Raw genomic sequence first — 26627 nt, 5'->3', positions numbered from 1 at the left:
TCAGTTTCTGATTTTTTTATGTGGAATAATAAGCATATCTAAATAATTAAATATATATAAATATGTAATATAAGAAAAATGAAAATAACAAAATTGTCTATGTTTTTTGGGGGGGCGATTAAATAAATAATGCATTTCAAACTCTTAACTGTTAACAAATGTTGGACGATCGAGATTACTTTTACTTCGGATGCAGCCCTCCTGTCTCCATTTTGGGGTGGGTAGGGTACTCTTTCTGTCTTGAGAGCCACCCAGCTCCCTCCCTGCATCATGTGGCCTCAGTGGCTGGGCCAGGAGCCAAAAGGCAGGTAGTGACAGGATACACAGCAGCAAGATACCTAGTCACTCACTGACTCTAATGCTCCAGGAGGCCTCCCCAGTCCTCTCTCTCATCTGCCAGGGGCCCGGGGCCACTTTTTGTTTGCCTCACGGCTGCGTTTGTGAGCAGCCCTGAGAATGGCTCACTCGGGCACATGAGAGGAAGGTGGTCTTCCAAGTGACCTGTCCCTTAGCCCAATGCCAGTTCAAAGGCCTTTTCTTTTTTTTTTTTAAAGATTTTATTTATTTATTTATTTATCTTTAGAGGGGAAGGGGAGGGAGAGAAACATCAATGTATGGTTGCCTTTCGTGCATCCCCTGCTGGGAGTTGGCCTGCAGGGAACCAGCCTGCAACCCAGGCATGTGCCCTGACTGGGGAATCAAACCTCGATCCTCTGGTTTGCAGGCCCACGCTCAATCCACTGAGCTACACCAGCCAGGGCTCAAAGGCCTTTTCTACAAGGACATTTTCCGGATCTGGTGCTCATGGAATCTCACCTTATTGGATGTGCCAATACCCCATTTTACCAGATGAAAGGCTCAGTGTCACCAGGGGAGGAAGCATTAATGCACAACGTAGCAGAACAAGCTAATCAGTTCCCAGAGCCCTGCGAGCAGAGAGAGAAAGGGGGACCGGCTCCCGAGGTCCTGAGCCTTGCAAATGATTTATCAGGAAACACATTATTTCACTTAGAAATTAATTTCTTCCAGAGAGAGATAAATCACTTGTGATATATTTATTTCCTCTGTAATGAAAGCTTCCCCTCCTGCTTTCCACCCCCACGTTTCCGGATGCTAAAGTGTTTGGAGAAGCAAAAGGTGTGTGTGTGGAGGCTGCAGCGCAGGGCACTGTGAAGACTGGCTCGCGCTGCCAGTGGGGTCCACCTGCCTGTGCTGAACCCACCTGGCCTGGAGGGGGCAGCCAGGCACCTGGTTGCTCAGTTGATAAGAACACGGCCCTCTCACTCGTGGTTACTGCCTGGGAGACTGCAAATCTTTCTCACTCTGCACCCCAGAAGGGCCCTCGCAGTGAGGCACAGGTAGTGTGTTATTAGTCTCATTTGGCACAAGCCCAAGCAGAGATGACCAGATGGACGTCGCCTTGCGCAGGCTCCCGCCGAGGCCACCAGAGAGTGGGAACTGAGACCCAGGTGATAGGGTCCCTTCTCCTTAACTTGCAGAACTCTTTCCTTACATATCTGACAACTTTTTTTTTTCGATGGTAAATTTCAATTATATGCAATAAGAAAATAGTATATTGAGGTCCCCTGTGCCCACCACCCAGATTTATCTGTTATCAGCATTCAAACCTCCTTCTTTTATCTATCCCCTCAACTTTTGTTTTTACTGGGATATTTTAAAGCAAATTCCAGACATCATGTCATATCACCCACCCACAATTCAGTATGTATTTCTAACTAGCAAAGACTTAAGAAACAAACACCATGTCATTATCACACTATTCAGAATGATCAGAAATTGCTTCATATGATCTAAACCTGTCCATATCTATCTCCCTGATTTATTAAAAATTTATATTTTGGGTTTTTACTCTAAACATAAAATTTAAAGTTGACAAATAAGTTGTGAAAAGAATGCAAGGAACTCTGATATAGTCTACCTAAATTCAATATATGCTTCCACTTTTCTTTATTTGATTTCCTATTAACGAATTTTTGTGACAGTGGATTGATGATCATGTCCCTTTACTTGTAAACTTTTCAGTATGTATTTCCTGAAGGCAAAGACATTTTCTCACATAACCACAGTATACTTATCAAGAGCCAGAAATTCACCACTGCAGTCCAGTTCAAAATTGGGCCATTTTCTCAATAATTCTTTTATAGTTATACATTTTCTCCCAGTGCATATCTGACCCAGAATCACCATTTAGTTATTATGTCTCTGTAGTTTTGTTCATCTGGGAAAAATCCCTCAATCTTTTATCTTTCACGATGTTGTCATTTTTTAAAAGGGTACAGGCTGTGTACCCTTATTGTGTAGAATGTCTCAGTCGGGTTTGTCTGAAGTCTCCTTATGACTAGATTTGTGCCTTTTCTGACAGGAATTCCAAATCTCTCCTGACAGTTATGTTGGTCTCTGGGCATTGTATCAGGTGGATCTTGGTGATGTGGACTTTGCTGCTTGGTTAAAACAGTGTCTTCAGGTTTCCCCAGTGCACAGTTAATTAATAAGTAATTAGTAGGGAGCAACCTGTTCTCGGAACACTTCCTTGATTTCTGGCATAACAAGGTGTCCCAGATCACCTGTGCTTTTCCTGTTCCAGCCCTGGAATCAGCTCTTTCAAAAAAACAGAGTTTTAAAATTCTTTTTAGTGGAGGATAGTACTTAGAAAGCAAGCTCCGAGGGCTACGTGTGGTTACTACCTCTGTTACGTCATCGCTCTTCTGCCATTTCAGTGGACAGAGATGGGAAATACTGTGCAAACATTAACTTTTATTTTGAAAGTACACGTTATTTAAAACTACAAATGAATAAGGATGCCTCTGGTTCCAATCAACACATTCTAGTGGTTCCCCTTTCCGCCTTTGTATCTCCATCCGCCAGGGCCGAGACATCTGGCCCTGCTGTCCTCAATGTATCCACTACTTGTTCAAGCCTGGAATACAGAAAACTGTACACAGAGTGTTTTCAGGATTGTTACACTTACCCCTGTGTGGAGAAAACTAGTTGACTAGAGTTCAGTGTTACTTTATAGTTCTTTCCTTTGAGGCTGAATTTACTTAGAGAGACATGAGCAAATCTTGAGCGTGTATTTACGTAAGTTTGACAAACATACACTCCCTTGTAATCCACGTAGCTATCAAGAGATAGAACATTTCCGTCATCTCAGGAAGTCCTCCCGTATTCTTTCCCAGTCAACCTCCCTCCTAGAGGCAATCCCTTTGTTTTGCCTGTCGTAGAACTTCATATAAAGGAAATCATACAATATTCCTTTGTGTTTGAATTCTATTTATCATAGTGTCTATAAGATCCATCCATGTTGTATATAGAACAGTTCAACCCTTTTTGTTAAGAACTAGTATCCCCTTGTATAAATATATCACATTTGTTCATCCATTCTCCCATTGATGGGCATTTTCTCCCCACTTGTTGACTATTATGAATAAAATGTCTATGAACTTTCTAGTATACAACTATTTGTGGGTATATGTTTTCATTTCTTTTGGGTAAAGAACTAGGAGTGGAATTTCTGGGTCATAGGGTAAGTAAATGTTTAACTCTTATATTGTTAATGAAGACATGATAGACTCAAAGGCTTTTTTTTTTTTTGCATATGGTTTTGCAGTTAGTTGCATCGTACCTAAAAACGATCCCCATAATTGTATGTGATTTTTATGCCCCTATCAAGCTCTTCCCCAACCCCTCTCTTATGACATTTTATTTGTTAGAGGTGCCAGAACATTTGGTTTGCATAATATTTGACATTCGGAATTTGCATGAGTATTTTCTCACTACATCATTTAGCATGTTTCTCTATTCCTGGTATTTCCTGTTATCTTGCCACTATAGCTAGAAATTGAACAGATTCACATTCATTTTTTTTTAGACAGAAGCATAACATAGGTTCATAGGTATTTGTACTGTAATACATCGCGAAGCATATATATATATATATATATATATATATATATATATATATATAATANGGAATACAGAAAACTGTACACAGAGTGTTTTCAGGATTGTTACACTTACCCCTGTGTGGAGAAAACTGGTTGACTAGAGTTCAGTGTTACTTTATAGTTCTTTCCTTTGAGGCTGAATTTACTTAGAGAGACATGAGCAAATCTTGAGCGTGTATTTACGTAAGTTTGACAAACATACACTCCCTTGTAATCCACATAGCTATCAAGAGATAGAACATTTCCGTCATCTCAGGAAGTCCTCCCATATTCTTTCCCAGTCAACCTCCCTCCTAGAGGCAATCCCTTTGTTTTGCCTGTCGTAGAACTTCATATAAAGGAAATCATACAATATTCCTTTGTGTTTGAATTCTATTTATCATAGTGTCTGTAAGATCCATCCATGTTGTATATAGAACAGTTCAACCCTTTTTGTTAAGAACTAGTATCCCCTTGTATAAATATATCACATTTGTTCATCCATTCTCCCATCGATGGGCATTTTCTCCCCACTTGTTGACTATTATGAATAAAATGTCTATGAACTTTCTAGTATACAACTATTTGTGGGTATATGTTTTCATTTGGGTAAAGAACTAGGAGTGGAATTTCTGGGTCATAGGGTAAGTAAATGTTTAACTCTTATATTGTTAACGAAGACATGATAGACTCAAAGGCTTTTTTTTTTTTGCATATGGTTTTGCAGTTAGTTGCATCGTACCTAAAAACGATCCCCATAATTGTATGTGATTTTTATGCCCCTATCAAGCTCTTCCCCAACCCCTCTCTTATGACATTTTATTTGTTAGAGGTGCCAGAACATTTGGTTTGCATAATATTTGACATTCGGAATTTGCATGAGTATTTTCTCACTACATCATTTAGCATGTTTCTCTATTCCTGGTATTTCCTGTTATCTTGCCACTATAGCTAGAAATTGAACAGATTCACATTCATTTTTTTTAGACAGAAGCATAACATAGGTTCATAGGTATTTGTACTGTAATACATCACGAAGCATATATATATATATATATATATATATATATATATATATATATAATGGTTCTCCCATTTTCAGTGTTGCGGATAGATTTGTGTATTTCATGGTCTCAGTCTGATCGCTCCATTGTAATGTCCTCCATTGGCCTTTCAGTTACTGAATTTTGCATTTATTCCTAGTCATTACCTAAATCTTTTATTTCAGTGAGGTTGTGAAATGGTGCTAGTGACATTGCACTGCTCCTGCCTGTGTTACCTTTCTGGGGAACTTCCCTGACAATCTTTTTATTACTCTGAAATAAAATTTATACAGGAGAGACAAAGTAAATGTTTGATCTTTTCACTTTATTAATTTTTGGAGTAATAAGTTGATGCCTTAGCAACCTCCAGTGGTGGCAAATGAGATTTTTTTATCATGATGAAGTCATGAATTTTTATATACTTAGTATGTTTCAATTCANCATTGCACTGCTCCTGCCTGTGTTACCTTTCTGGGGAACATCCCCAACAATCTTTTTATTACTCCGAAATAAAATTTATACAGGAGAGACAAAGTAAATGTTTGATCTTTTCACTTTATTAATTTTTGGAGTAATAAGTTGATGCCTTAGCAACCTCCAGTGGTGGCAAATGAGATTTTTTTATCATGATGAACTCATGAATTTTTATATACTTAGTATGTTTCAATTCATTGCATAGTTATTTTGTCACATGATATCATCGGAGGTCAGTATGTATGTCTCATTGTGACCTTTTGCCATGGCTCCACCTGTCTCTGACACCTTCCTTGCTTACCTGGTGCAGCAAGGCATCTCAGGCTCATTCTGTGTGCTTCTAACCCCAGACCTGGAATGAGTCATTTCTCTGAGGAGTCCTGGTACCTTTTTGTGCGTAGTAGTATTTAGAAAGCACAGTCTGGGCACTAGGGATTTTCATTGCTACTGGGCTGTCATTGCTTCTAGGTATTTTTAGTAGTTGGAACTAGGATAAACATATTTTTAGAAAGGGAAAATATGGGTAAATATGATTTTTTATTCAAATTTGACTTTACAGGGTCTTTTTTTTTTAAAAAAAAACTTCTTTGATCTATACTCTTTCATGTTCAATATTTTGATTCCTGATGTCTTCAAATTGATTATTTGCTACAAAATATATGTAACAGTTAGAAAAACCCAACATGCACATTACTACTCTATGCAGTTATGCTCCGTGCAGTGTTGATGGTACTCACGTGGTGTCTGGGCTTGGCTGGGCCGGCCACGGGGATCTGAGACAGCTCGTGTCCATGCCCAGTGCTTTGGGAAGATGGCTGGATAACCACACTCAGCTGAGCTCTCCTCCCTCTCCGAGTAGTTTCATGGCCTTTCTGTGGGGTGGTCTCACTAGCAGGGTAGTAGACTTCTTCCTTGGTGACTTAGGGTTCTAAGAGAGTAAAGTGGAAATTGCTAGTTTTTTCAAAGGCTAGGCTTTGGCTGATCTAGTGTCATTTCTACCACATCTTATTGGTCCAGCCGGCCCAGATTCACAAGGTGGGGAAATAGGTTCCCCTGGAGTGACTGGAGTGAGGGTTTGTTGCCTGGAGACATTCAGAGGAACAGGAAGTAGGTAGGAAGCCAACAGAAAGAAGCAATTCCTCCTTCCTCCTCCAGCCTCACAGTCTTTCTCGAGGATTCCCTATAATTAAATCAACACAGGGAGAAAAAAAGTCTTTTTAGGTTTGTAGTATTGGACACATAATAAGGCGATCTTACAGGTTTACATGGCCCATGAACTGTAGTAATAATCACTCCATTGTTCACTCAGCTGGCAAAACTGATACTGGGTTTGCAGAGTCCCATGTCCGCATCCAAAGCTGGGTATTCACGGGAGGGTTTAGAACTGAAGGACAACAGAGTAAAAATAACTGGCAGTGTAGGTTAACTTTCTATTTGGCTATCTTACTAAATTAATTTCATTTTTTGTAGTAGTTTTATTCATGACTCTTTTGGGGTTTGTGATTATATAATTTTCAAGCAGAGATTTTTTGTACCCTTTCCTTTCTATTTTTTACTGCACATTTCTTGATCTTGATTCCTAAAATGTTTCAAACACAATGACTAGGAAATCTAAGTCACCTGGCTTTTGGAATACATGACTCTCCATTCTTAGGGTAATTTGCAGGGAGGGGGTTGAACAGGAGGAGAAAACTTTTCTTTATTGTCCTCCTTGCTGAGTGAGGACTTACCAAAAACCAGTGTAGCACAGACTACTGTTTCTTCACTATGTCTGGCACATGAGAGGTACCTATTAAATGCTGAATACTGGTGAGGTGGATGGGTAGGCTTGCCCGTCCATCCAGTTTTCCTTGTTCTGGCCTGGTTACATCTACTCTCTTTTCTTCTACCTGGTTACATTCATTCTCCCTTCTTCTGACGTATGACCAAGACTTGTTCAATGAGGACATTCCATCCATGTTACTACCTTGATCAGTTCAGGGATTGACATATGATCTAAACCAGCCCATGAGTTCAGTCTCAGAATTTTGCTGAAGCTAATAGAAAGAAGCTCTCTCTTTCCTTTAAATCTTCTTGGCCATTTGCTTCTAAATTTGGTGCTCTTGATGGTTATTTTTGCTTCAGCTTGTAGGAAACTAATACTGGGAAGTAACTGGAGGGAGGCAGGTAGATTTCTGATGGTCTTATTTGAGCACCTGGATCTAGCTGTGCCTGAAATTTTAGGTATAAAGCCTTTTGCACCAGCAGCAAGAGGTTTTTTTTTTTTTTTCCTTAAAGCAGTCTGAGTTGGTTTTTCTGTTTTTTACAACTAGACACTTCCTAACTGATCAAGTAATCATTGTTTTCATCGTTACTCAGACTTAATGGGCCATGGAAACCTTTGAGATCTCTTTATGAAGTGTCTAGTACTACTGACCTGGACAGGTTTACTAAGATTTTCACAATGTTCACCGATCTTTCTCTGCTTTGAGTAATAATCTTGATTCCAGTAACCTCACTTCTGCTCTGGCCTTCTTTCCTCTGTTCTGCTGTGACATCTTCCCATTCTCTCTTGAGGACAATCATGGACCACTGTTGAGCCACAAGATCTGTTGCTGTCCATGAACCCTGAACCTCAGTGCGATTTTCCTTGAAGAGCCAGAGAACTGGAGAACCATAGCATCACTAACCCACCTCCTTTGGTCCTCTAATCCTACCTGGTTTTATGCTGTGGCTTTTGCTTTCTGGTCCATAGCTTGGCTAAAGTGAACTCCCTTGAGTGGTATCGCCTCGCTGCCTAATTGGGCACTCCATGCGCACAACATGCTTGGCTTCTCCACTTGACCCCTATTTGAACCTTGCAGACACCCCTCCTTGATGGTTACTGTGCATTCTCCCTGGGTGAAATTGCTATGGAGCACCCAGAGATGAACAAGACATGACCCCTGCCTTCAGAGAGAAACAGACAGGAAGCAAGTGTTAAAGTGAGGTATAAACCTTGGGCTGTGGGGGTGCAGGAGGTGTGTGTCTGTAAGACAGGGTGGTCTATGAGAAACGCTTCATAGAAGAAATGACTGAGCTGAGACTTGAAGAATCAGTACTAGATTAACCATAGGTGATCAATTCAGTCTGGTTCAATCATTCAGTTAGCAAATATGGCCAGCATTATTACAAATCCTGTCCCAATAATAGATGAGACAAATACAAGAACCTCATTAGAAGACCTTGAAGGGTAGTGTTATTTCACTGGTCATTGCAATTTGTCCCAGCTCAGTGCCATCTGATGTGGTGGACAACCAGAGGTAGGGACCCCAGTCTTTGCAGGCCAGGAAGCAGAGCCATCTCAGAGACCTTGAATGACTTGCTCGAGGACATGCAGAGGAGGAAGAAACGTGTCTTGAATAGAGCTTCAGGATTTCCGTGCTTTTTAAATTTCCTTTTAAAAAATTTATTTTATTCTTGTTTATTCTATTACATTTGTCCCAATTTTTCCTTCTTTGCCCTCCTCCATCCAGCCCACCGCCTGCTCCCAGAGTTCATCCCCGTACCATTGCCCATGTCCCTGGGTCACTCATGCATGTTCTTTGACTAATTCCTTCCCCTTCTTTCCACCATCTCCCCTTGTCTCCTTCCCTCTGGCAGTTGCCAGTCTGTTCCCTGTTTCCATGTCTCTGGTTCTGGTTTGCTGGGTCAGTTTACCATGCAGCAAAGAGAAAGACGAAGGAATTCCCACCCTTGTGACAGCATGAATTTCTGTGCTTTACACCTGGCACCTTGCATCCCTGGGGAATGCACCTGGCAAATAAAGAAAATGGGATAGTTGAGGCACAGGGAGGATGTGTGTACAAATGAGTTTTTCTTTTCAGTAACTTCGGGGAAGGCACAAAAGAGCTGGTCATTAAAGTTGTGGAAAACTGATTGAAACTTTCTCACCTTGCATGATTATTATTGCCATTAATCAAGATAAAACTTTATTGTGTGCTGACAGTAGGGCTAGCATAGTTCCAAACATAGCTCTGGATGCAGTCTTCGTTAAAAAAAAAAAAGACAGTGCCCTGACTGTGTGGCTCAGTTGGTTGGAGCATTGTCCTGTATACCAACAAGGTTGTGGGTTTGGTTCCTGGTCGGGGCACTTACCTAGTTTGCAGGTCCAATCTCTGGTTGGGGAGCATAAGGGAGGCAACTGATGAAAGTCTCTCTCACATGGATGTTTCTCTGCGTGTCTCTCTCTCCTTTCCCCTCTCTCTCTCAATTAAAAATATCCTTGGGTGAGGATTAAAGAAGAAGAAGACAGTAATCTATGAAGCAGCAGGAGAAGACAGATCACCTGAGTGAGGAAGGGCGTGTTGCCTCCTGGTTTCATTTTGTTTTAAGACCTTTTTATAATAGAGGCTTGTGCCCTAATTGCAAAGAGCCTCAGCTTCTCTCATTTGCATGATGTTCATCTGTTAAGAACACAATGTTTTGTTTAAATATCATTCCAGCTGCACTCATATGCTATTTTGTACCATCTTCCTTTTAGATCAGGAATAAAAACAGTAGTCATGCTTTGCAAAACTTTCATTATAAGAACTGAGAAGAAAAATAATAAAAAAGGGATGTTCTCAAGAGGAAAACTTGGAACAGGACATAATATATCAACCAAATAGAAGGAGGAATTGCATGAAAGTGTCTCCTAGCTTACAACTCCATCAGACACAGGGAAGAAAGAAAAAGCCAGGTTGATTAAAACAACTTATCACCTTAAAAAAAAAACTCAGGAAGATGATGTCTGGGCGTATAAATTATACCTCTGTTCACAAAGCTGGGAGAACACCGCATCAAGGCCGCTTGGATGGAATTCTTCAGGATATCACTATAATCTTTATATCCACTTCTTATCTCTCCTTCTCTTTGTAGTTCGTGTTTGTTTACTTTGGTGAGAGCTTTTTCTTCTTTCGGTTATTCCTGCCCTGGAAGCTGACCTTAAAAGTGGGCTTCCTGGGCTCAGTCTAATGACGGAGACATAAAAACCTCCTGTTGCCAGCTTTATTATATGAAACCTTAGCCACTTGGACACGTTTATAGCAGTCATATAGTTGCCAACTGTTGTGTGAGTTGAATTGAAATTTATAAACATCCTTGGGCACCTACAAAGTGCTTGGCACCAGGGAGGGTGTGATGAAAAAGAAGAGATTTCTACTGTCAACTATCTTATGATTGAATGGGGGAAGCATTACGCAAACAACAAGAGTGAGTTTATGTATTTGGGGATACCCTCTCCCTGTCTTCCATACGTGTCCTGCAGGATGGCAGGAGCCATTACAGAGGGAGAGAACGGGGACCCTGTGGGACTGAGGAGGTAATGGTCAGTTCTCCCTGGGTAACTGTGGAAGGGCTTCATTTATCAGGTTAGCTTGAACTGAGAGGGAACTTACCAGGTGAAGGGCAAGGTGAAGAATGACAGTGGGAGGAGAAGGACAGAGGCACGAGGGAGAGAAGCAGCTCAGCGGTTTGGGCAGGTGGTGAGAAGTTTGACGGAAGGTACGGTTGGAGTGCGGAGTGTGAGGAGATGGGATCTGGCAGGAGACAAGCCTGGGAAGGAGAACAGGGGCCAGATGAGGGGAGGGAGTGCTTGCATGACAAGGAACTGGGACAGCATCCTCCCGATAGTTGGGAGCCTTCGAGGGCTGAGGAACTGGATCAAACCTGCATCTGTGTTTAATTTCCTTCAACACAACTTTGCAAATGAAGGTGAGGTACCACCAGCACAGCGCGTTGGCTGATGGTGGGAGTGAGTTTGAAATGAATCCTTATCCTGCCTTCCATTTCTTTAGGGACCAGTCATATGTGTTGTGAGATGACCACTGTTGAGCTGGGCCTGGGCCTCTTCAGTTCCTGGGGGGAGCAATGTTAGCCTGCAGCCTCAGCCAAGGGCCTGGACAGCTATGCTCTTACCTCTGAGCTGGTTAGCTGTGGCTGCAAAGAACCGTCATATCATGGAAGGGTGACTGCAAGTGGGCTAGGGCTTATGGATGAATTAGATGATGACTTTTGGGGCCTTAGATTGCCATCTTCCTTCAAAGTAGAAAGTTTGAACAACATGGACCAAGAATGCTTTGGAGATGTTTACAGTCCAATAGAAAATGTTCATTGGGTTCAATCAGCGCTAAGATTTGAGGTTCTGGACCAGGTTTAACCAAAAGAAGGAGCTGCTCCAGTCTGGCTACAAGAATACCTGATGGGCCATAATTGACTCTTGGTTACTGGAAGCCACAGGAGTCTCAGCCCTCTGACCGTCTCCATGCGTGTCTCTTACCACTGACAAAATCTTCAATCTGTCATTTGGAAATACCAGGGAGACGGAGAGAGAGAGTTGGAAATGGGGTAGGGGATGAGATGACTTGCCCATTCAGACCATTCAGCAGGTTCCTGGTAGAGCCCTGCGCCCTGACTCTGGTCGAATGCTCTTTCTGCAGTGATCCAAGTATGTGGCATGATTGTAGGTGCTATGAGTAGGGGTTTTTGAATATAGGGACAGTTATAGCCTTTTTGGGGAAACAAGACCGAAGCTAAAAAGCCCCAATAAATTATCATGGTAGTTCCATTATAGCCACTAACATTTGTGCACACTTACTGTGTGCCAGGCATTCTGTGCATAATAACTGTGCACAATAGCCAGAAAGTATAAAAGTACCCTTTTATGCAGTACTTTCTGGCTATTAAGAACAGAGCACATGAGATTGATAACATTATTCTCATTCTATAGATGAGGAAACTGAAACTCAAGGAGGTGAGTCCCTTGCCCAAGATTCTGTAAGGGGACAAGGAAGTGGCCTGTGATGTGCTCATCGTTGAGACTCCAGAGTTTATCAGATGAGGTGCTTAATTTTGGTTTGGCCAAAATGTTTATTCAGTTTTTAAAGTAAAAGTGGAAGACACATTTTTCACTTTCATTAATAACTTTATTGAACAATGTATTCACTTTTTCATCCCACTGTTTGCCGTCATCTTTCAGGCAACTTCATAATTCCATCTTCCCCAAATGTTTTACCTTTTAAGCAAAGAACTATTCTGGGTGCCCTTTTCAGTCTTCCAGGTAATTGAAAAAATTGTTTCCATCAGGAGAATTTTGGAAAGACCAAAATAAATGGAAATCCAAAGGTGCAATGTCTGGTGGAAACAGCAGATGAATCAGAACTTCCCAGCCACGTTGTAGCAGTTTTTGCCTGGTCATCAAGGAAACATGCGGTCTTGCACTATCCCGATGGAAGATTATGCATTCCTGTTTACTAATTCTGGACACTTTTCCTTGAGTGCTGCTTTCGTTGGTCTGATTAGGAGCAGGACTTGTTAGAATTAGTCATTTGATCTTTCAGAAAGAGCTCATAGTAGAGGACTCCCTTCCAGTCCCCCCGTTTACACAACATCATCCTCTTCTTCGGAGGAAGACCAGCCTTTGGTGGTTCATTTCGCTTGCCTCAGGATCTCTTCCTTTCCACATTATTGTAGAGCATCCACTTTTCATCACCAGTCACAATTTGTTTTAAAATGGTGTGTTTTCATTACGTTTAAGTAGACAATAGCATGCGGAAATATGGTCAAGAAGGTTTTTTGTTGTCGTTTAACTTATGTGGAACCCAAACATCAAAGTGATTACTGTAACCAAACTGGTACAAAATGATTTTCAGTGCTTGATTTGGATATTTTGAGTATGTAGGCTCTCTCTCTCTTGATTTGACTGCTATCGATTTTTAACTGATCTACCTGACCAACTGTAGAACATCATCCAGCAAGAAATCTCTAGCACGAAACTTTGCAAACCACTTTTGACACATTCAATCAGCCACAGCACCTTCTCCATACACTGCACAAATGGTTTTTTCATTTCTGTTGCGTTTTTATCTTTATCGAAGTAGTAAAGCAGGTACAAAAATGTTGCTTATTTTCTTTCATCTTCAATTTAAAATGGCTACACAAAAAAATCACCAATTTTGTTAAGTTTTTAAAAATGCACACTGATATGACAGCTGTCACGATACAACCTAACAAAATCGTTTTGAATGAAGTTATAGACAACTAAGCACTAGTAGAACCATCTCATAAGAAACCTGAACAAACCTTTTAGCCAACCCAATAAACAGTCAATGGATGAGTAGAGGGGTAGTCACACAGGTAGAAAGTGCCCAAGGTGGGTTTGGAATCCAAGTCTGTGTGATTCGAGAGCAATTCTTTCTTTTTCACTCCACTGTGGTAGAACAGAAGGCAGCAGGGGACCATTGCCAGAATCCGTTTGATGATGGCAAATGATGGAGAAGATGCAACAAGAGAGCACACACCGTGGCTTTGTAGTGGGTGGCGAAGGTGTCATGAAACAGTGGAGTGTGAGCAGAGCTTCAAAGGCCACTGAACATTTGGGTGGCTAGAGGCATGAGGTGGGCCTCTCCTGGGTGGCTTCAGAGGCAGAGAGATGTCACAGTAAAGAGCTCAGCCCCCAGGGTCAGACTTCCAGGGTCTATGTGCCTTGGTGTTCTCTTCTGCCACTGGGAGTAGTTCAGGGTGATCCATGTAAGGTCTTTCACACTGTGCCTGGCACACAGTAATGGGCCAATGAATGAATTGCTATGGGATTAGAGCAAAACACTTCTTCCATCTGGAATGGGAAGAAGAGTCGGGAAGACAGGATGGGATCAGAATGCCCTGTGTCTGGAAAGCAGAGTAAGGAATCTGAACTTTACTTTTTTACTTTCTATTTTAAAAAGATCAATGACCCTGACAAGGACTAAATCATTGCTGATTTGATGTCATCCCTTCCTCATTGTGAACTGTCCCCTTGTAGAAAAATAAAAAAAGATGAGTGTCCCAAACCACTAAATAAAGTTCCTAATTTTGTGTACGCTCATGTGTTGTTCCCCTGGGGGCTTGGAAGACAATCTTTGCTAAGGCCCAGTAAGTGGAGGCCAAGCCGTAAGCAAAAGCAAAACCCAAACGGCCCAATAGAAAGAGGATGGACCAATAAATAAACCCACAGCCTGGAGAAAGGTAAGCTCTGTAAAAGCATTTGAAAATTGAGAAAAACCCTGAAACCAGCTCTGCCCTGTCACTAAAACCACTGCACTGAGAGATGGCTGCAATATTCTCAGGCTTTTTGCACGTTAATGCCTGAAAAATGCAATAATCGGGTTTGCAGATGTGAAATTTACTTAGGAGGCAGCCTATTTGCTGCGATCGTTGGCTTGGGATGCTGGCACTTGGGATAATTTTGCAAGTGGATAAAGATGCCAGCCTTCATCCCAAATGATAGATTAGTGCTGAATCATGATATTCAGTAAGCATTCTTCATCTGTCGCTTTGGAGTATTTTATAAGATACAGTCTTATTATTTCCATTACGTGTTGATATACCAGCTTGTTTAATTTTTCCAGAAAATTTATCTCTGTTCTTTTGCTCATCTGTCTTCAGTTTCAGCCACTACCACAACTGCTTCCTCCAGAAGATGGAAACCCAGAAGATAATTGTCAGAATAAATATAACTCAAAGAAGTTTGCATGAGACATACCAAAGGCCATGATCTTGGCATTTGTCACTGAAAATTACAAATTTGAAAACTGCTGTTAGTCTTATTAAGACAATATTTCTCATTTAGGACTCTACTGAGAAAGGTGGAAAAGTTAAGATGGGGCAGGAGAGAAGGAACTAAAACATAATTCAATAGAAATGCTTAAAGGAGGTACGAAGGTTGAAAGCACAGACAAACTTGGAAACAATGTATGACTTTTGAAAGGCACTAAGTCTTCTAAGAAGAAACATGAAGGTAGACTGTTTTCCAAGGTAGGCAGTTGCAATGGAAAGATTGGGTTTGGCGAAATCAGGAGGAGTGGGTTCCCACCCTGGATCCACCATGTAACTGTGGAACACCCGCCGTGGTATTTAACTTCCTTGGCCCTCAGTTTCATCATCTACAAAATGATAATAACACTGATTTCGTGAGACTCTTTTTGAAGAATAAAATTGTGTATGCTGAGTGCCTAGGACAATGCTGGGCATATCATAGGTACTCACTAAGTGCTAATTAATTACTTAAGTAATTGTTTACAGGAGTAAATAATCTTCCATTGCAAGAAAGCCATGGATGAGATAAAGCATGCCGTCTTTGCACCCCACCGCAGGGTGCTGTCGTTTTGTTTGGAGGCAGAAAAACAGCTAAAAGAAACTGAAATTGGTGGGATTTTTTTGAGATGCAGAAGAATGAGTGTCATAGTGAGTTTTCAATGATGATCAGAAGCCAGGTCTGGGGAGAGAAAAATTGCTTTGAGGAAGGCACCAGACAGGGAGTTGTCTTTAGTCTCTGTAGGGACTCACTGAGGCTGATAACCTTGGTCCAAGCCTTGATGACCGTTGCCATAGAAACCAGCAGGTGTGCACAGCTGAAGTTCATTTTTCAGAGCCCCCAGCCCGTGCCAACAGAGCATGGCTCTAGAGGCAAGAGAATCGCTCTTTATCCTGGAGGGGAAGTCCTGGCACCTGACAAAAAGTTGAATCAGCTCAATTTGTGACACCCTGGGAGCCCTGTCCCAGGGGAGAAATTGGGCCAAGAGATCCTGCCACAGTAGCATTCATCCCAAAATGATCAACACACAACTGAAAAAACAAAGTCCAAACATCTCTGTCCAAAGTCCATGGACAATGTACAAGACATGATTTTCCAAAGAAAGCAAAGGGCCTGCCTGCATTTACACTGTGTGGTGGGCCGTCCTGGAATAGTCCTCCATCTTCTTTTTCCAGGAAATGTCTGCGCAGCTCTGGGAACACCAGCTCTCTTCTTGGCTCCTTTGCCTCTGCCTTCTCCTGGAAGCCCACCAGGATTCAACTCCTAAGTGGAAAGTGGCTTTTCACTATGCAACATGATAAAAATCATATGAAATTTAATACAAATATATGTATTTTGTTCTTCCCACTAATTGTAAAAGTGGTTAAAGCCACACTAAGTCAAGTTTCACTTCCCAGGGTACTGAGTCTGTATATAACATTTTCCAACTTGGGGAACATTTAGAAGCTGAACTTTCACAACCCTCTGACAAAGGAAGAAGAATCAGGTGTTTTGGGCTGAAGTTTTTTGTGCCCAGGTTTGACAACAGGTGGGCCGAAGGCTGGCTAGCACGGTAGGAGTGGAGGAACTTAACCATGGTTTGCTAGAATTTCAGCTGTGAACCTGCAAATATCTGGTGAAAGTTCATGCTCTGTGCCAAAGTCATTGAGGAAAAGGCACCTGGGTTACCTCTGGGTGTTCCTCCTAGTGTTTTGCTTGTACATGGGAACAGGTATCAGGTGAAGAAAGAAAGAGAGGGATGAGGCAAGCGGGGGAGAGGCATCTCTTTAGGGAAGACTTCCCAGCAGAAATGCTGGTGAGGTATAAACAAAAACAATCACTGTTTATTCCAATGTGGCACACTTAGGTATTTGGCACTTGCGATCTACAAGACAAGACAGAGAGAGAGAGAGAGAGAGAGAAAGTCAAAGACAGAGAGAAGGAGAAGAAGGAAGAAAAGGAGAAGGAGATGGAGGAGGAGGAGGAGGGACAGAAAAAGAAGAAGGAGAGGAAGAAGGAGAAGACATAAAGAAAGAGGAAGAGGAGAAGAAGGAAAGAAAACTAAAAAAAATGAAGGGAACTTTGAATAATCTAAGATATCTTTCTGCATCTCAGCCCAACTCATTTTAATTCCTCTGATGGCCATGAGTGATGAATTGACTATCTCCTAGAGTCAAAAGGTAGTTGTGTCCCCGGGTTGAGTTTTAGAGTGTACGTTGCACCAGAGAAATGAGGTGACAGATGGCAGGGATGCTTCCTCACAGGGTTAATGCCAGTGGACGAATGGCCCCATGTGTCCGGTCACAGAGCCCCCATTCATCCACTGCTGGACACCTTCTCTGTGCAGGCCTCATGCTAACCACTGAGGCCTCAGGGGCGAGGAGAGAGCACCCCCAGACCTCAGGGAGCCCCTGATCTCCAGGGAGAGACAGACAAGCAGATGAGAGCAGTGTGCTTGTGGCTGTGGTGCGACAAAGCAACCTTGAGGCCAGACTGCCTGGGCTACAGATTTCTGCTCGACCACTTGTGCAAGTCACCTAACCTCCCTGAACCTCAGGACTTCATTATAAATTTGGGATTATAATTTTGCCTAGTTCATGGAGTAATTGGGAGGATTAAAGAAAACAGTTTAATTTCTTGATACATGGTAACAATAACTGTAACACATTGGAGCAGTCACGCGGCATTTAGTGACAGAGAGGCATTCTGGGAAATCCGTTGTTAGGCAGCATCATTGCTGTATGTCATGGAGCACAGTAACGCAGACCTAGATGGTTGGGCCTGCCGCACACCTGGGCTATGTGGCCGCATTAGCAGTGGGAGGCAGACGGGGCCAAACTGCACAAGACGGCACAATGGTAAATGAGGCACAAGAGAAAACACATCATACTGTTTTAAGCAAATGTTTTTTATAAGTAGGAAGAGTACACTGTAAATTAACAATGACAGATATAGACAAATAAATACACAAACCAATAACATACTCATTAATTATATTTGTCAAGTACTATGGACCGTACATAACTGTACTCGCTATACCCGGATATGACTGACAGTGCAGTTGATTTGTTTACGCCCGCATCACCACAAACATCTGAATAACGTGCTGTACTGTGGCATCAGGGCAGTATGATGTCACTAGGCAACAGAAATTTTTCAGCTCCACTATGATTTTAAGGAACCACTTTTGCATATGTGATCTATTTTTTAAAAAGATTTTATTTATTTATTTATCTTTAGAGGGGAAGGAGAGAGGGAGAGAAACATCAATGTATGGTTGCCTTTCGTGCGTCCCCTGCTGGGAGTTGGCCTGCAGGGAACCAGCCTGCAACCCAGGCATGTGCCCTGACTGGGAATCGAACCATGATCCTCTGGTTTGCAGGCCCGTGCTCAATCCACTGAGCTACACCAGCCAGAGCCGTGATCTATTGATTGAAATGTTGTTATGACTGTACTAGTTCAGACTTACTTTATTATTATTGTTACTGTTGTTATTAGTTGTAGTAATATCAGAAGTCCTAGTTGTGGTATGTGTAGTAGTAAGTGCAATCACACCAGACAAGTGTTGCCCTGAGTGCACAGCACACCTCTCGGGCAGCCAACACTTCAGGTGAATGCTAGGGGACACGATTCACAGGGTGCCTGTCACTGCTCTTGCTGCTGGTAGAGGCAGCTCAAGGGGGTGCTCCCTGGGGAAGAGGCAGGGCAGACGATCAACCTCACTGTACCAGAGAGGCCTGGAGAGTCCGTCCCACCTTCGCCCCAGCAAGTGTCCGGCCTTCAGCTTTTCTGGATGCGGGGCCAGTACGAGCACACTCCGAAGTGAAGCCTGGGTTGGGGAGTGTGCTGTGTGTGTCGATAAGTGAGAACTGCATCTGTCTGGCCGAGCTGGTGGGGCTGATGTCATCTGGCTGTCTGGTGGCTGCTGTATTAAGAAAGAAGCAGGAGGGGATGCAGGGGAAATTCCCACCGAATGCTGTTCATTACAAGGACCATGCTCTTCACGGGTCAAGTTCACCAGTATGAGGGTGTGTATATCATTGGGATCGTTTATTATTATTTACTACCTCATTCAACTACATAAGAAACACTTTTGAATTTGTGAACGTCACAGGTATCAAATGAACATCTAGTATGTGCAAGACTCTTTTACCTTGCTCAGGGACACACAACCAGTAAAGGCATCTCAGGATTTAGAGTTGGTCAGCTTTAGCCGCTAGAAAGTCCTGGGTATCAGCTGTTCCTCTGGGGATAGAGTTCATGATCCCTAAAGAGAGGCTCATTGTTGGGGCTGTTCCCCCATTCATCCACTAATTCAGTTCATTGATTTATTGACTGAGTCATCTGTTCATCTGACAAACCATGTTAGAAATGTAACTCGAGTCACCTGCAAATGGCAAGGTTGTGTGCTGCCTTTTTGTGGCCTGAGATTCCTCCCCCCATGAAAGCAGGGAGACACTGGGGCGTTTTAAGCATAAGGTGACTTGCTCAATATGACATACCTAGTAAGTGATGGTCCTGAGATTTGCACTTCACCTCGCTGTAGCTCAGTGTTTTACGTTTAGCCAGTGGTCACTTGAATAGTCCAGATTGAGGGCACCGTTACAATACTGCTCTGTTCCACCCAAGGGTCCGGACTCGAGGTTTTCTCTGAGCCGACTGCCGGGTACCAGTGTGGCGGCGAGTTGTCTGTAAGTGCGGTGCCAGCAGCTCCGGATCTCCTTGGATGCGTAAGCTGCTCCTCCTACTGAGGGGTGGGGTCTGTTTCTCCTCTCCTTGAATTGGTGCTGGCCTTTTGACCAAGAGAATGCAATGGACTTGCCTCTGTGCCAGTTTGCAGACTAGTCCTGAAGACCCTGGGCAGCTTAAGCTTTTGCTCTCTTGGGAGCCATGCGGAGGAGCCCAGCTACTCAGGAGGGGGAGAGGCTGTGAAGACAGAGAGACTCAGCTGGCTGCTCTCCCGGCCTTTCCAGCTCAGGTGCCAGGCATGTGGGTGAAGCCTCCTCTGCCTCTCTGGTACAACAGAACCACCCACCTGATACCACACAGAACAAATGCAAGCCATCCATTCTGAGCCCTGTCCAAATTGCAAAATCATCAACAGATAAATGACTGTTGTTTTCGGTTGCTAACTTTTTGTATGCAGCAATAGATACTGAGATGCGCATACCAAGTATTACCACATTCAATTCCCACAGCAGCCCTTGCAGTGCCCAGCCCCACTGGCTGAGTACGGTGAACTCGCCCTTTCCCTCTGAGCAGGCCTGGCCTGGCCTCACACCCAGGAAGCTGAGGGCTTTCCAGATGAGGACACTAATGGGGAAGGGCAGGTAACTCGCCTAGGGTCGCACACTTAGTAGTGGTGGAGGCGGGTTTCAAGCCCAGGTAACCTGGCTTCGGTGTCCGTGCTCGAACTGACCACTGTGCTTTACCACCCAAGTTCTCCCAGCTCCTTTGAGTGCAACTGCACCTTTCCTGCCCTGAGTCAGATGCTCAGAGCTGTGCCGCTGTCCCAGGTTCAATGGCGTGAGGGTGGGTTAGTCTTGGCCTGAACCACGCCTGCACTTTGCTCAGTCTGGCCAGCCATCCCACACGTACTATGTTCAGGGCTGGCGGGAAGGGGCAGGTCTGAGTGGGTGCCTTATGTATACAAGCCCGACCACTGGACAGACCATTCCGAAGCAGCTCCTGGCAGGTGGTCATTTGAGATGGTGACACCTGAGGGGAAGTGTGCTCCTCCAGGGGAAGAGGGACACCTGCTGCTGTGGGCAACCCTTTTCCAGACCTGAGGGAAGCCATGTCTGATCCACATGCGTGGAGGTCTCCTGAGAGCACCCTCCACCCCCCTGCTCTAGTCCTGAGCCTGCAGGGAAGCTGCGAGGCCAGCTGGTATGACTTTTCACGTATTTGATGTCGGGAGCTTAGAGCCTGCACTGGCTGCGGCCCGACACGGGTCACCAGGCCCTGCCCTACACCCTGCAACTTCTGCGAGGTGAGGTAGGGGTCAACATCCTCGGGGGAGTGACATGTCTGTACTCCAGTGCTCCTCAAGAGAAGCCCCGTGAAAGTTGCCATCCAATGGTGTTCCCAGTGAGAAGGGTTCCCGGTGTGTTGTGTTTGTTCATGAATGCAGTCCTTCACCCCCCACACCGAGTACCCGTCTGTGCCAGGGGACATGGTGAATGGGACAGACACCCCAGGATTCGCTTCCTGATGAGCTCCCATCCTGGTGGAGAACTTCCCCAGACAAGGGGTGGAAGAAAGACACCCCCCACTGTTTACTGTGAACCTCGAACCGAACCGGGCAAGGTGTCAGATGTCAGAGGACTTACCTGTTCAGAATGATCATCCAGTCCTTGACTCTGCATGTACGTATGTAAATACACGTCCTGGGATGATACGGGTCCCTTACCAATCTGAGATCTGGGAAAAACAGGCTCAGTGAAAAAGCAACAAAGTTTTCCTCCAGCAGACGGAGTTCTGGAAAGTTGAAGGGAAAGTTCTAAGTTACAGGGAGCCTGTGGATCTGAGCTGGACAATCCGTCTGGTAGAGAGAGCCTGATGAACTAAAGGCACACTTGTTCATCTGCGTTTGATATTATTGGGCACTCAGCACTGCCTGGAAGGTGTGGACGATACCAGAATAGTAGTGATAATAAAACTAAAGTGTTTTAGCTGTCAGAAGGTTTAGGATCCAGGTGAGCAGGAGGACGCTGCCAAATGGAAGGGTTGAGAGATGACACAAAGTTCTCAGACGGGTGCGATGCTCATGAGCTATGGCATTTGGGGGGATTTTTGAGTTGATGGGAACCTGCGGGGACTCAAAGTATGGGTACTCCTCAAGGAGGGGGAGGGAGAGCAGAAAAGGTCATTTGAGTGAATGATGTGCGATTTAGTGACAGGAAGCAGGAGAGAACAGCGGAACCTGGTGGGAGCCGAAGGCCCCTGAGAAGTCACGCACCCTCTGGAGTGTGGAGGAGAAAGGCCCTTCAGAGGGAAGCTGGCATAACCCTGCCGCCTGACACTGGAACAGAGTGAGGTACACAGAGGTTGCCCAAGGCCGGGGAAATCCAGGCCCCCTGTGCCGTGGCCCACCAGCCTGCCGCATTCTCACAGATGGGGTACTGGCTTAGGAGCTGGGGTACAGCTGGAGCCAGCCTGCAGGGTGAAGGCATCAGAGAGCAGGCTGGGGGCTTTAGAATTGTTTCCTGGAAGCTATAGGAAACCACTGAAGTTTTCTGAGTGGGGAGCCATGTTGTAACTCTGATATTTTATTTAAGAGTCCTTGGCAGCTGAGTGTTGAAAATTCCCTGTTAGACATTTTCTGTCTCAGACCCACTCGTTGGTCACATGATCACCTGGGCATTTCCTTCTTTCCTCCTGTTTTGTCAAGTGACGTCACCTTCTTTCTTTCTCCCTCCCTCTGCAGGATTAGTTCAAGTTTCTTGCTTCTTTATTATGCAGAGTAATTTTTTTGACCATCTGTGTGTCTTGACTTGCTCGGGGGCACTTACCCTTGACCCCCCTCAAGTTTTAGATTATTTGCAGTGTTTGCTCCAAGAGAGACTTTGATGACTAGAACATTCTCCAGCTTTCTCTCTACATGCTATTATATGTAGTGCCAAAGGTTATGCCTGAATTGTTGTATTGTTTGTAACATCTTTAGTTGTAAAAAGACCCCTTTCCCAGGACTGGTTTTCTTGCATCCTTCACCCAAGGGAAGACTCCAACCTGTAATTTTGCCTGTAGCCTTTATAATTAAAAAACTGTGGCCACAGCAATGCAAAATGAGTCCGTGAGTGGAGAGTGAGAAATGCCTCGGGTGTAAACATAGGCTCTTATTGCAGGATTCTAGGAGAGCTTCTGCACTGTGGGTTGCATGTTGGCTTGGTCTGGGCTGTGAATTGCTTGAGAACATAAACATATGGGAGAGCATATGGAGAAGGGCTTGGCAGGTGTGTGTATGGATGTGTACACAATCTTCTGAGTCTCTGGGTGCGTAGGGTACAGGTGTGCCAGGATTTCCTGCCAGCAAGTACCTGCAAAAGCAAAGAGGAGCTTGGATTCTGCTTAGCAACCAGGACAAAACTTCTTACAGAAAAGTCTTAGCCTCATCATCTCTGTTTACATCAGAAGGAACATCGATTCTGGCAAAATTTTGCTCAATCTGACGAAGTGTTAGTTTGATAACCTATATTCAAGATTCCTCTGCTAAAGCCAAAGAGTTGAGTTTCACTATTATTTAATAGAGTTTCAAAATAAGGTTTAAAAAAGAAAAAAAAACTGATCATGTTGGTGGATAAGGAAGGGTTGCTTATTCCTCCATCTGTATTTATTTCTTTTATTTTTTGCACACAGACACTGATGATAAGAAATAGCTCTGAGGCAGATAAAAACCAGCCTTCTCCAGCCTTCCTCAGCCTGCTCAGAGTTTCTCTTATTTCCAATTATCCAACTCACTGACTGCTAAAGTATTGCTCCTTCAGCGCTACAGACAAGAGGAATTAGTTACACAGGCAAATTGTTTCTTGCCTAAGCCATAATTCACGTGGAGGAGTGTCCGGCATTGAGCTCTGATCCCTATTCAGAGTGCAAGTGGGCACGAAAGCTCTTTCCCTTGTGAGTTCTGCCGGGTGAATCAGCCGCCCGTCACCCACACCAGAGCTGTCTCCACCATTTCCCTTTGGTTCAGTTGGATGAGCCACCACAACTTGTAATTATTTAATGTTCCTAGCTTTTGAGCTAGGAGCACCTTGTTGGGTGTAGTGCTCTGTGAGTGGACATTTGGGAGAATTGTCTTTGCTGTCACTCAGTTCTGGGTTCGAGTCTTGCCTCTGCCTTGCACCAATTCTGTTGAGTCGCTGCAGTAACATTCTGGAGAATGACGTTTACCCTAGAGGTGAGACAAGGACTGGGTGAAATATCATATAAGTCACGCCTCTTGGTACCTGCTACCTAGCAGGTCCTCAACTAGCGTCCTTCCTTGACATGGGTGGATTCCCCTCAATGCACCCTGTGTGTTGAGTGTCTACTGTACGCCAGACACTGAGCGGGGCCCTGGGGATACAGCAGCGAGTGAGATGTGACTCTGCTCTCTGGAGTCTTGTAGCATGGTAGTGAATTGTTTAAAGTAAAATGATAATGACGCTACTCTCTCCTGACCATTTTGGCTCTGTGGGGAGACTGGTTGCTGGAGAAGCAAGGTTCAGTTGCAAAGCCACAGGGATGCAAAGTACGGAGTAGGGAATAAAATCAATAATATTGTAGTGACTATGTATGGTGTCAGGTGGGTACCGACTTATCAGTGGGAATCACTGTATGTTATAGAACTGTGTATTCACTATGCCATACACCTGAAAGAAACTAATATAATATGGAATGCCAACTGTACCTGAAAAATTAAAAAATATTTTTTAAATAGCCAATTTAGCTTCCTTCTTAGTCAGTGCCTTTGAGTATTGATTCTGTCATTGTTTGGTCATGGGGACTGGAACAAGTCCTACAGCTTCTAGAGTCTTGGGGTGGCAGAAGTCGCAGAGCTGTGTGAGGCAGGAAAGGTGATGGATCACAGGTGCGCAGCAAGTTAAAAGACTCAATCTTTAGTCTAAACTGATGCTTTTAAAAAAGTTTCGGGTCCAGAATTTCCTCCAAATGTCGAGCCCTTGGAAACCGACAAATTCCCAGAGATGGCATACTCTCGGCGGCTGACCTCATCTTGCCCCCCACCACTCCTTGGGCCCTGCACTGTGTCTGTGCCAGGCTGGTCAGCTCCTGAGCACACACCTGTGGATCTGTGAGATGGGAGAGAGGACAGACAGGCCCAGGAGGAAGTTAGAAATGGGAATCCGCTGTTCAGACATTTCAAAAACCTTCATTTGCTCACCCTGTGTGCCCAGCTGGAGGGTGGAGTGCATCCTTGGAGATGGGTGTGTGTCTGGGGTAGTTGTGGGCATGTGTGTGATTCCGGAGGAAGGGGTGAAGTGAGGAGAGTGTTGGGTGCCAGGGGTTTTGTTCCCAATGGGTTTGCAGAGCAAGCTTACTCTTTTTACTTGGACTTCAAGTGTGTTTGGGGGCAGGGCGTGCTGCTGATGGAGATTATTCATACAGCAAATCTGGAGTGAAGGTCTGCAATGTGCCAGGCGTTATTCTAGGTACTGATATGTGGTGGTGGATGAAGCCAGGCTCCAGTTCTGTGAGGGTGCTGAAGTCCCCGCACCATCCTTTATTCTCTAGCTGCTTTTTAATCTGAAGTATTATTTCTGCCCATGACACCTTAACCAGGTTGCTTCAGATTCCCCAGACGGTGGAGCAAAGTAACCAAGCAGGTACAGGGAGTTCACATGTTGATATGTGAACTGAGGGACTGTGAAGTAGAAAAAGGAAATAATCAGTTTACAAGGGGCTCAACTGTTTAGCCACACTGGATAGAAGACGGAAGCCCATGCAGGGGTCATCATACTGCATTGTTACTGAAAAGGCAAGCAGTGGTCATCATACTGCATTGTTACTGATATTCATTAAAAACAAACAAGCATGAACGTGATTCAGGCCAAGTTATCTTCAGCACTACACTGGCTTGCTGTTGTTTCTTAAACGGGTTCCTCTGGATACTAAGAAAGGAGGCCAGGAAGGAAATTAGTGCCTAAGCTGCTTGGATAAAGCTTTGCTACTCAGTGGTGCTGGTTTCTTGTGCCTGTTGACCTTGATTTTGGCACCAACTTGCTGTGGGAACTTGAAGCTTTCTTTCCCTGTGGTTGGCCACTGGCATTTCTGTGCCAGAAACCTCAGACCTGGTGACAGTTTGGAACACCGTGCAGCTGACCACACAAGGTATTAAAAGCAAATGTGAACTTTCCTTAAAGGAGATACACACTCCCGCCCTTGTGTTAGCTTCCGGGGGGTTTCTCCTTTAGAAGTAGGTATAACTTCAGCCAGCTGGAGTCACGAATTTCCTAAAATTGTATGGTTTGGGGTGGTTCCTAGGTGTACGTGCCTAGGCGGCCAGGAGGATTCCTCTCCATCTTCCTTGGCAGTCTATCTCCCCCCCTTCCCGCTTTTCCGCCTTCTCCCCCGCCACCCCCCACCCCCACCTTACTCTCTGAGAAGAAGTGTGAAGCTTTCTTCTGGCCTCTGGTGTGTGTCCACCAAGTCCCCCAGCGATCCCCAGAGGGCTTGGTCTCATTGCCCAGAGTGGAAACCTGCTCAGGAACACACCCTTATATCAGCTTCACCCTCTTCCCTGACTCACTTCTCCACTCCTTTTATGGGGCTTCCTGGAATTTCCTTCCAGATAAGCCACAGGCTCCCAAATCCTTCTCCGAGGGTCTGCTTTTGGGGAAACCTAAGTTCAACCCTCCAGGTCCTCACACAGAGGCAGTGACTGTACCCACTCTTCTGTACCTTCCTTTCTGGCATTAACAGAATATCGTGGTTGTTAGTTTTATGTCAGTATGTTTGTTTGTTTATTTCAAGTTCCATTGTAGGGTGCCTTCAACCCTGGTAAAACTTTACATTTCATTTTCTAAACAAGTCTTACAGAATGGAGCTTTTCTGTTGTTTCTTGAATTCCAAATACTCTCGGCCCTGGGTTGGGCCCTAGGGTGTGAAAAACACAGGCTC

This window comes from Sturnira hondurensis, unplaced genomic scaffold, assembly GCF_014824575.4.
Source record: "Sturnira hondurensis isolate 20B ecotype Veracruz unplaced genomic scaffold, ASM1482457v3 Scaffold0014854, whole genome shotgun sequence".
NCBI lineage: Eukaryota > Metazoa > Chordata > Mammalia > Chiroptera > Phyllostomidae > Sturnira > Sturnira hondurensis.
Note: the sequence above shows the minus strand (reverse complement) of the source record.